The 10475-nt window shown below is 42.3% G+C and overlaps 1 long non-coding RNA gene across 1 annotated transcript; it reads right to left on the bottom strand.

The window, feature by feature from the left end:
- Positions 1-6011: 6011 nt before the first annotated feature.
- On the bottom strand, positions 6012-9159 carry LOC134473814 (uncharacterized). Its single transcript, XR_010044258.1, has 3 exons — positions 8948-9159; positions 8440-8574; positions 6012-6431 (listed from the first exon to the last, which is right to left on the bottom strand). It is a non-coding gene; the product is annotated as an uncharacterized LOC134473814 (long non-coding RNA).
- Between the last annotated feature and the right edge of the window lie 1316 nt (positions 9160-10475).

Below are 10475 nucleotides of genomic sequence, written 5' to 3'. Positions count from 1 at the left end.
TTTGTCACTATAGAAAAGAGTTTTTTAGGAGCTGGGGATTTAGCTCAGTGGCATAAGTACCTGCCTTGCAAACAGGTGGTCGTGAGTTCGATACCTGGTACCGATAAAAAAAGAAAGAGTTTTTTAAAATATAATTTTATGGAAGAAAGGTAAAACAAATTTCATAACAAGATTTAGGGAAATACTCAGAGTGCAAGATAAGGTCATAAAAAATTCTCCAATCAATATCAGCAAAAACTTTCATTTTTTATGAACTAAAAGACACGAATAGTATAACTAACTTGCATTTTTTATCTTCCCTCTTTCTCTCTTTTGAATAATTTATTCCTTTTTCCTTTTGAATAACTGACTCCCATTTCACAATATCTAGTGTACATTTTAGACCTTATTTACTCTTTCAGTTTCTCACATCAAGGAGACAATATTATGTTTACACATGTGAGTCTGATTTATTTCGCGGATGAGTGTGGTTTCAAATTGCATCCATTTACCTATATAAATCTAAGTTTATCCTTTGTATGGCTGAGTAGTACTCCACTGTATAAGAATACGTCTTTTTTTTATAAATCCATTCCTTGGTTGATGGGCGTTTGGGTTGTTTTAGGATTTAGCTATTAAAAACTGTGCTGCAAGGGGTTGGGGATTTAGCTCAGCAGCATAAGCACCTGTCCTGCAAGTGCAGGCAGTCATGAGTTCGATCCCCAGTACCGATTAAAAAAAAAAGTGAAAAAGAAGAAACTGTGCTGCTATAAATATTGGTGGGCATACATAACTGTGGTATGATGTTTTTAATTCTTCTGGGAAGATACCCAGAAGGGAAATAGCTGGGTCAAATGGGGCCTCTCATCCTAACTTTTCAAGGAATCTCCATACTGACTGCCCCAGTGATTGCACCATCTGCACTCCCACCAACAGAGAAGAAGGGTCCCTTTTTCTCCACAGCCCCTCCAGCATTTGTTGTTGGTTGATTTCTTGATGATAGCCATTCTTTCTGGGATGCAAAGGAATCACAGTGTTGTTTTAACTTGCATCTCTCAAATGATCAATGACGTTGAACATTTTTTCATGAATTTATTTGCCGTTTGCACTTCTTCATCTGAGAAGTGTGCATTCATCTCAGATGCCCATTTTTGGATTGGATCTTTGAATTTGGAGGGTTTAATTTTTTCCCAATACTCTGTATGTTCCACATAGAAGTCCTTGGAAGGACAACTGGCTCAAATCTTTTCCCAATTTGTGGGTTGTTTTTTCACTCCATTGGTGATTTCTTTTGATGTGAAAAAGCTTTTTATTTTTTACTTGTTTTTGAAAAACCTTTTAGTAAGATGAGATCTCAGTTGTTAATTGCTTGAAGTTCTTCCCGTGCAGTTTGGGTTTTGTTCCTGAAGTCTCTGCCTACATCTATGTCTTCCAGATTTCTACCTACTTTGTCTTCCAGTAGACTTAATGTTTCTGTTTTATTTTTATTTGATTTATTTATTTTTGATACTGGGAATTGAACTCAGGACCTTGCACTTGCCAGGCAGGCAATTATCCACTGAATTGTATCCCTGGCCTAGTGTTATTGCTTTTTAATATTTAGATCTTTAATCCATTTTTACTTCAGCTCATGGAGATAAAAGTTTTTAAATACTGTATAGATGAATAAAGAATAATGAAAATACTAGTTTGATGTAAGTAATCTATTTGATTCTCTTTACATTTTACAGTGTGTGTGATTTTTATAATAAGGTGTTCCAATTTAGGGACAAATTATTTTAACTGTTGTTGGCATGGTTCGGGTTTGTGTTTTTGGCTACACTAACCACATCTGTTTCTAAAAAATTGGAAGCGTTAAACTATTCTGTTATAAAGCTTTATTTTTATTTTATTTTTTTAAGGAAATGTGATGATCAAATTTGTCTTTTATATGTCCTCACTTTGCTGGTCAATAAAGAAGGAGCATGACTAGGGCCGTGATGCAGCTCGGCTGCTGGATGGAAGTGAACAGGGAACAGCAAATTATTTCCTTTTAAAACTAGTTCTTGATTTCAAAGAAATATGAATGGGATAGTCTATCTCTTCATAATCAGCAGTTGGCAATATACAGTTTATTTTGTGTTATTCCTTGCAACAAGGCTATTTGGGATAAAAGTATCCCTCAACTTTGTTTTAGTTTTGAAAAATAAAAATTGTAACTGTGAAAAAAGTTTGAAATAATTCATTGAAAGAAGGGAAACATTTCAATTATTTAGGTTTACACGGACGGTCACTCTATTAAAAATGACACTGAGGAAGGCAAGTAATAGTTGTGTTTTGAGAGATGTTCCTAGCTGCTTCTAAGAACCCTGATTTCAGTCATCTTCCTAGTGGCTGCAATCCTTACTCGAGCAGCAGGATGTGACACAGGATGACAGCAGCAGCCACTGAAGGGCCCACGTGGAGTGGCAGGCCACTGCCACACTCAGGAATCACAGCAGACTGCAGTTAATGTTAGAAATGTCTCACACTGAGTATTTTTAGGTGGGGTCATAAAAATTAGCTCTGGTCTCTTCCCTACCTCTTGTAAACACTGCTGTATTTGTTCTGAACTGCAGCTATAACAAATTGCCAGAAATTCAGTCTTACCACAGATTTCTCATCTCTCTTTTTTGAAAGTCAGAAGTTTGAAATGAGTCTTACTGGGCTAAAGTCAAAATGTCTGCACTGTGGCTCGAGTGAGGAATCTGTTTCTTTGTGTTTTTCACTCTCTAGAAGCTTCCTCCACGTCCTGGCTTGTGGTCTCCTTTGGTCTCCAAAGCCAGGCATGGCTGATCGAGTCTTTTCTGTACCTCACCCTTCTGACGCTGATTCTCCCGTTTCCCTTGTTTACACGATGCTTGTGCTTACACTGGACCCACCTGGATGATCCAGCATCATCTCGTATCTTGAGCTAGTTGATCAGATGCCTCCGCTCACCTGTGACCTTCCTCTTCTACCCTACAGCATACTGACAGCTTTGGGGGTTAAGGGGTGCACATCTTTGAGGGACCATTTTCTTGTCTGGCAGTTACGCAGTGGTGAGTCAGCAGAGAATTCTATTTGTGAAGAAAAGTGGATCACAGGAATAATGAAGGAAAGCAGCTCCCAAAAGGGACAGAGCTGCTGAAAGTAACCCTCTGACATTCGGCAGAGTGGAGAGGGAAGAATAAATTGAAGATAAAGGGATCACCTCAAAGAGAGAGACAGCCCACGTGACTACCTAAGGGGGCCTTTGAACATGCCGTAATCGGAGTCACGGTTTTCAGATTTAAGCCTAGCAAATGACTCAGAGACTTGTGTTTCATGTCTAGATCTCCAGTCTCTCATGTCTGGGTGCTCTCTGCATGAGTGGGTAACCAACGTCTCCTGTTCCCAAGGTTTACTAAGCTTTAAAAAGGCTTTCCAACCAAAATGTTTCCCCCTTACTTTTCAGATAAGAGAAAACGGGCCACAAATTTTAGTGTATCTTTCTCAGTCAGTCATTTGTTTTTTTCCTTCTTTTTTTTTTGGTACTGGAGATTGAACTCACGACCTCATGCTTGCCAGGCAGGCTTTACATTGCTGAGCTGAATCCCCAGCCCCTTTCTTCTTGATTGCTGCTGCAAACATTTTTTAAAAATGTATTTTCTCACCGAGTTCCTGACCTTATGTGAAATCAGAGTAGTAGATATAGAATAATGTGGACTATACCATTTAAATTCTAGCTTTGTTTAGAGTGCTTTTTCTGAACTTTTAGTGTAGAAAGACAGTAAGATATAAATGCTTATTGTGTAGTTGTGTGTGTGGGATTTCTCTGTGCTGTGTGGGTTTTGTTTGTTTTGTGGTGCCGAGATGGATCCTGAGCTACATGTTGCACTGTGCAGTTTTGGAGGCCATGGTGAATGTGCTCTTTTCTACCTTTAGTAATTGGAAAACAGCTGGATACAAGCAAGAAACAGTGAGAGAAAGAAGAGGGGAAAATGAGAACAGCAGTGTAATGCTGGCTTTCAGTGTTATGACAAGTGGAATTATCCAGGAACGTCTAGAGCCCTGGAACAGCAGCACTGTACCCATTCACTAGAAATACATGATAAGGCCAGTAGGAACAGCTAGACCAGAAATCAAAAAGGAAGTTGGCTGTGGAGGAAGGTCAGGAAACTATACAGATAGAATACACCTTAGATCCTTATTATGAAACCTAAATCCACCTTTATCTCAAGGGAATTTTTTTCTACGTCAGATAGAATTTAATTAGCAAGTGCTGGTGAAGGTCTCTTCCTACAATGGTCATCATCCACCAAGGCATGAACAAAAATTATAAGCACACGAGATCTCATCGAGAGGAAAAGACAGAGCAGTATAAGCTGTTATTTGAATTTTTAGTGTGGAAAGTTCCAAACATAAATGCCAACAGGAAGAATAATGAACTTCCATGTCTCACTACCTTGTGAAAATTTCAAAAAGGAAGCGGTCACAAAAGGCCATACATCAGGAGCCGGGTGTTGTGGCACATAACTGTGATCCCAACACTTAGGCTAAGACAAAACGATCACTGCAAATTTGAGGCTGGTCTGGGCTACATAGTGACACCCTATCTCAAGGGAAAAAAAGTCATATATTACACCATCCTGTTCATGAGAAATAGTCTGAATAGGAAAATTCAGAGAAGCAGAAGCAGACTGGTGATTGGGTGACTGCAAGGAGCAGCCTAGAGGAGGGAATGGGGAATAGTAGTTTTATTGTGCAGCAACGAAAATATTTGGGAATTTGATCAGAAGAGGTTGCATATCACCGTGAATGTACAAGATGCCACTGAATTGTTCATTTTGGTTAATACTGTTATGGGAATTTCACCCAGACAAAAAAGAATGCTCATTCATGATTAATCCTATAGTACCTTTCATCAGGAGTGGCAGGTATGATGCTAGAAACTGAAGTTACGAAGGAGAAAAAGCCTCCCAGGGGCTAGGGGTTTAGCTCAGCGGTGTAAGTGCCTAGTTGGCAAACACAAGGTTGTGAGTTCAATCCCCGGCACCAAAAAAGAAAAAGGCTCTTGGATTTAAGGAACTTATAGCTTGTAGGGGACACCAGTCAGGTGAGGAAGCATATGCAGAGGCTGTTAGATGTCAGCCAGTGTGTGAAGGAAGAGGCTGTTCAGTCCTGTCTGGACGCACTGTCCAGCAGAGACATAACACGAGGCATGTGTGTAAATTAAACCTCCTGGTAGCCACATTTAAAAGGGAAAAAGAACCAGTTAAAGTGAATTGAATAATATGCTTTCCTTAACTCAACATATCGAAAACATTATCATCTCAACAGGTCATCAACTTACAACATTATTAAGGACATATTTTACACTTTTTCCCCCACATAAAACCTTGGTAACCCAGTGTGTGTCTTATAGGACATGTCAGCTTAAGCCAGCACCTTGCAGATGCTCGACAGCTGCATGCGCCAGAAGCTACTTCTTGGGGGCAGCACAGTTCTGGAGGGACAGGAAAGGCTCCCAGGAGGCTGTGGCATGGGATGCTCTAAGCAGAAAATTGTGGGAGCCTGGTCCCAGGGGTGCTGAGGATGGAGGGGATCGCAGGCCTGCAGATGTGAGGGACCCTAGAGAGTCCAGGCTGATCTGGGTGGAAGGCAAGTGGGGTGAGAGGAGGCGTTCACGCCATCTGGGCTTTCTTTCCCTAACTGGTTTTCCGCAGTGGAGATAAAAAGAGGAAACGGGCAGAATTCCCATTACATGTAATTGAGTTAATGACCACTTGCCGCACTCGACTGTTCGTCTCCTGCATTCTTTTTACAGTAGAAATAAATCTTGCAAAACTTGATAGTAAAACTTTTGATCTCATCTTAGTCATCCATACCTTGCTCAAGATGATATTTCAGTGTTGGCCCACAGTAAAATCTCTCAGGCAACTGATTTCAGGAGGATACCTATAACTTCAAAATTTGTCAATTTTGTTTTGAAATAATTTTAAACATACAGGAAAGTTAAAGAATAACTTAAGAACTCTCATGGACTCTTTACCTGGGTTCACTAATTTTAATATTTATTTTTGCCACATTTGCATATCTATCAAATTTACATATATATGTATTATACATATATATGTACACATGCTGTTATTATACCCTGCTTAAAAGTGAACTGTGGCCGGGGGTGATGGCGTGCGCCTGGTAGTCCCAGCTACTCGGGAGGCTGAGGTGGGAGGATCGCTTGAGTCCAGGAGTTCTGGGCTGCAGTGCGCTATGCCGATCGGTGTCCGCACGAAGTTCGGCATCAATATGGTGACCTTCCGGGAGCGGGGGACCACCAGGTTGCCTAAGGAGGGGTGAACTGGCCAGGTCGGAAACGGAGCAGGTCAAAACTCCCGTGCTGATCAGTAGTGGGATCGGGCCTGTGAATAGCCACTGCACTCCAGCCTGGGCAATATAGTGAGACCCTGTCTCTAAAAAAAAAAAGTGAGCTGTGAATTGTAGACATTGTGCTCCTTTACTTTTATTTTGTTTTTCTTTCTTTCTTTCATTTTTCTTTTTTTTTTTTTTAGCGCTGGGGAGTAAACTTAGGGCATTTGCATTGTGGTAGTTCCCAGCCTCTTTTGTCTGAGACAGGATCTCACTCTGCAGTTCAGGAAGGTTTTGAATGCACTTTGCAGCCCACGGTGTCCTTGAACTCGCAGCAATCCTTCTGTTTCACAAATGCTGGGATTATAGGCATGTGTCACTATGCCTGGCCATTTAGCCTATTTTTTGAGACAGGGTTTTGCTAAACTGCCTAGGATGGGCTTGAACTCTCTGTCCTCCTGTTTTGACCTCCCAGAGTGCTAGGATTACAGATGTGTTCCACCATGCCAGACTACTTTTATATTTTTTAGCTAAGATCAAGGACATTTTCTTGTGTGCATTAGTACACTGTGATGAGCAAAATCAGAAAATGTAACATCAACTACCATAACAAGTATCCCATTTTGCCAATTATTCCAAAAACTTCTTTTAAAGCGGCCACCTCACCCCCCTTTTCAGGATATTGAATTGTATTTAGTTATGTTTATCCATTTCCTTTAGTCTGAAATATTCCCTCAGCCTGCTTTATCTTTCATGACATTACTATTTCAAAAGTCAATTTCTTATAGACTGTTCCTCATTTTGGAGGTGTGTGCTAATTAGATTAAGGTACATTTTGGGCAGGCATACTACATAAGTGTTATTATATCCTTTAAATTATATCAGATCCTCCAATAACTTTTAGACATTTTTATTCATTAAATTAGGATCTAAACAAAGTAGCTTCAAATTGTTATAGGCCAAGGCGTAGAATAGACTCTAGTCTATGGCATTCTTGTTGACTGAAGTTCAGAATTTCAATTTCAATTCTTGTTTATAAGATAAAGTTTCATGCATATAAAAAGTAGCATGAAACATTCTGACTTTAGTGTACATGTGAAAATACTGAAAAATGTTTAAAGTGTGATTTTATAGAATGCATAGCTCAGAGAAATACATAACGACATGTCCTTTCTTGTAGCAGATCAGTTTCTGTAAGAGGCTGCATTCCAGAAAGGTTCCACCTCGTCCTCCACCTTTAGTGTTTTCTTAGTTCACTAGTTCTGGTCAGTAACTTTCTCGCACATTTATGCACTTTTGTTTTAATAATCACATGAACCTAAAGAGCTGATGGATCTTTATAGCTAACTGGTATATTTTCATTAATTGCTTACATAAAATGATGGAAAATAAAATGGGAATTTGCTTAACACCTCTAAGTGAAGGATAAGGAAATAGAGGCAAGAGAACTCCGGTTCAGTGAGGAGAGCACCAAACGGAACAGGAGGAGTTCCAGGGCCGAGATAGCTGAGCAGAGCTGGATTTCAGATCCGGCATCCTGGGGAACCGCAGTCAGGGCGGGAGGGGGGGCGATAGCTGGAAGCTGGCACAAACTCCCTGCTGGCCGGCCTTTTTATCCGGTCTCCACAGAATAGGAATTCTATTAAGAGTGTGCATGCCTGTGCCTGCGCCTGTGTCTGTGCCTGTGCCTGTGCGTGTGCATGTGCGTGTGCGTGTGTGTGTGTTAGGGTGGCAGGTAATAAGAGGCAAAAAATACAATGTTTGGGGCTGAGCATGTAGCTCAGTGGCACAGCGCCTGCCTGGTGAGTATGAGGTCATGAGTTTGATTTCTGGTACTGAAAAGAAAAAGTACAATGTTTGACTGAAGCAGAAAGCACCCCATAGCTATATTTAAATTTCTAGAAGAAGTACAGATCGACTAGAGTTTGTAGGCTTACAAAGTTTAACAATGGAGGTATGTTTCATTTTTGTTTCCAACAACTTTTCACCATCTTCCTATAAGAGGAAACTTATACAAAGTCAGTGTTATCTACTTGGTGAAGGCAATTGTGTTTGTGAAAGACTGTTTCATTTGTCCCTTATAAATCTGTTATTTCTCATGATTGCTCCTACCTGTGCTGAGCAGATGTGAGGAGGAGTCTGGATTAACTCGTCTCTGTTTACGGCTGGGTCTCACAGGCAGGCGAGATGGTTAGAAGAGCGGAGGAGCCACTGAAGTCGCATATGGGGGGGAAAAGCTGAGAAACACTGGCAAGGAACAAGTAGAGCGACTCAATTTTATTTTCCTGTGGTGACAGGACTCAACCCCAAGGCCCCATGCATGCTAGGCAAGTGCTCTGCCAGCCCCTGAGCAACCAAAGTCTTAAACAGTATATAAAAACTATTATATCAAAAACTCTTCTGGCTGGGCATGGTGCCACACGCCTGTAATTCCAGCACTTGTGAGGCTGAGGCAGGAGGATTCTCATCAGTTGGAGGCTAGCACGGGAGACAGTGAGTTTAAGGCCAGCTTGGACTACATAGGAAGACTGTGTCTCAAAATACTGAAACCAACCAAACAACAAAAAAGGAAAACTCTTTACAAAATGGATACTTCAAGATTGCTGATTTTAAAAGTTACCTTGCTTTCCTTCTTAGTCTTTATTGGATTTTTCCCTCCTTTATCCATTTGCGGAGTCAGGGATGCAGAGGTTCATAAACAGGACATGCAACATGGGAGTGCGGAGAATCAAAGCAGCCGTCTGTCGGGGCCTGCTCACGGGCTCTGAGTCACAAGGGCTGGTCACACGCTGAGCTCTGGCTCCAAGCCTCCTTAGAACCTGTGAGCTCACGTCCCAGCCTCCCTTTGTACTTTGGCTCTAAACCATCACCAGAGTTTTGTTTGACTGCTTGTGTAATCACTGCAAGAGATCACTCTGGTGCCTCTGACAGGCCAATCATTAAGAATTTAGGGGCTTTGACCACACAGGGCCGTTGGGGTACTACTCAAGTTGTGACCCTGCGCCACGTGACTGTCTGGCACTGGAAGGGTCCTGGTTGTGGATGCTCACCTTTCCTTGGACAGGGTCAAGCAGGATCTATGTTTTGTGCTTCTACAATTTGAAAGACGTGTAAAACTACTTGGAAAAGTTACTTTCTTTGCAATTAAAACTCAACTATTACAAAAATAGTTCAAATTTCTGAGCTGCCTTTCCAAGGTCAATAATCAGCCTCTTCATGAGGGTTGGGCGCAGATGCTTTTCACTGTCTGTCTCAGAGCTGATCTCCCTTTCCTCCTTCCCTGATGCTCCTGGAGTTTTGGTGCAGATCTCTAGTTCTCAAAGGAAGGGCTCAGCCTCTGGTCTAAGGGAGCTTGTGATCCATTTCTGGCTAGTGCCATGGGGGGAAGTCTGCTGTGGGGGGTTACTTTCCTAAAAGTAGACATTCATGTGTTGTTCAATAACAGGATATAGTTTGAAATACGTTATTAGGTGATTTTATCATTGTAAGAACATCACAGTGGACTTACAAAAACCGAGACAGTGCAGGCGATAGGCAATTTTCAGTACTCCAGAGTGGCGGGAGAACATGGCGGACAGATAACAGCAACTGCCGGAGGCTCTCTGAAAAACTAGGCTCAGAAGCCAGGTATGGTGCGGACTAAAGAGACATAAGCTGGTGGAGTTATGCTCTGCTGACTCAGGAACTAACTCGGCTGAGAGAAACCAACTTGGAATGCAGTCCTGGTGCTAAAACAGGAACAGAAAAGCCTCGCTGCCAAGGCTGGACCCCGCGCCATTGGAAGCTGCGATTTGGGTTTCCCGCCGCGCGGTGGCTGGCTGCCTCTACATCGGCTCGGCAAGGAGAGAGACGCGCAGAAACTCTGGGAGCGGGAGTCTGCGAACGGAGTCGAAAACAGGACGGGCAGGGAGGCATGTTCTGACTTGTGGCGAGGTGAGTGAGAGAGGCTGACACTCAGCCACAGTTTGAGCCACAGTTTGACTCCAGCAGACTTTCTGGGCCCGAGCAGTCCTGCGGGAGCAGGGCGCGGTGGCGACTCCAGCCACACATTCCCCTCTCGGGCGGGATTGGTGAAAAGTGCCTGGCCTGCGTGACGCTGCCAGCGGACCCCGTAGGCTGTCCCAACCCAGATCCAAGAGCCTGACGGT

The sequence above is a fragment of the Cavia porcellus genome, unplaced genomic scaffold, assembly GCF_034190915.1.
Source record: "Cavia porcellus strain 051 isolate PalLab524CR breed Dunkin Hartley unplaced genomic scaffold, mCavPor4.1 scaffold_2, whole genome shotgun sequence".
Lineage (NCBI taxonomy): Eukaryota > Metazoa > Chordata > Mammalia > Rodentia > Caviidae > Cavia > Cavia porcellus.
The sequence above is the reverse complement of the archived record's forward strand: the minus strand, read 5'-3'. Positions and strand labels throughout refer to the sequence as shown.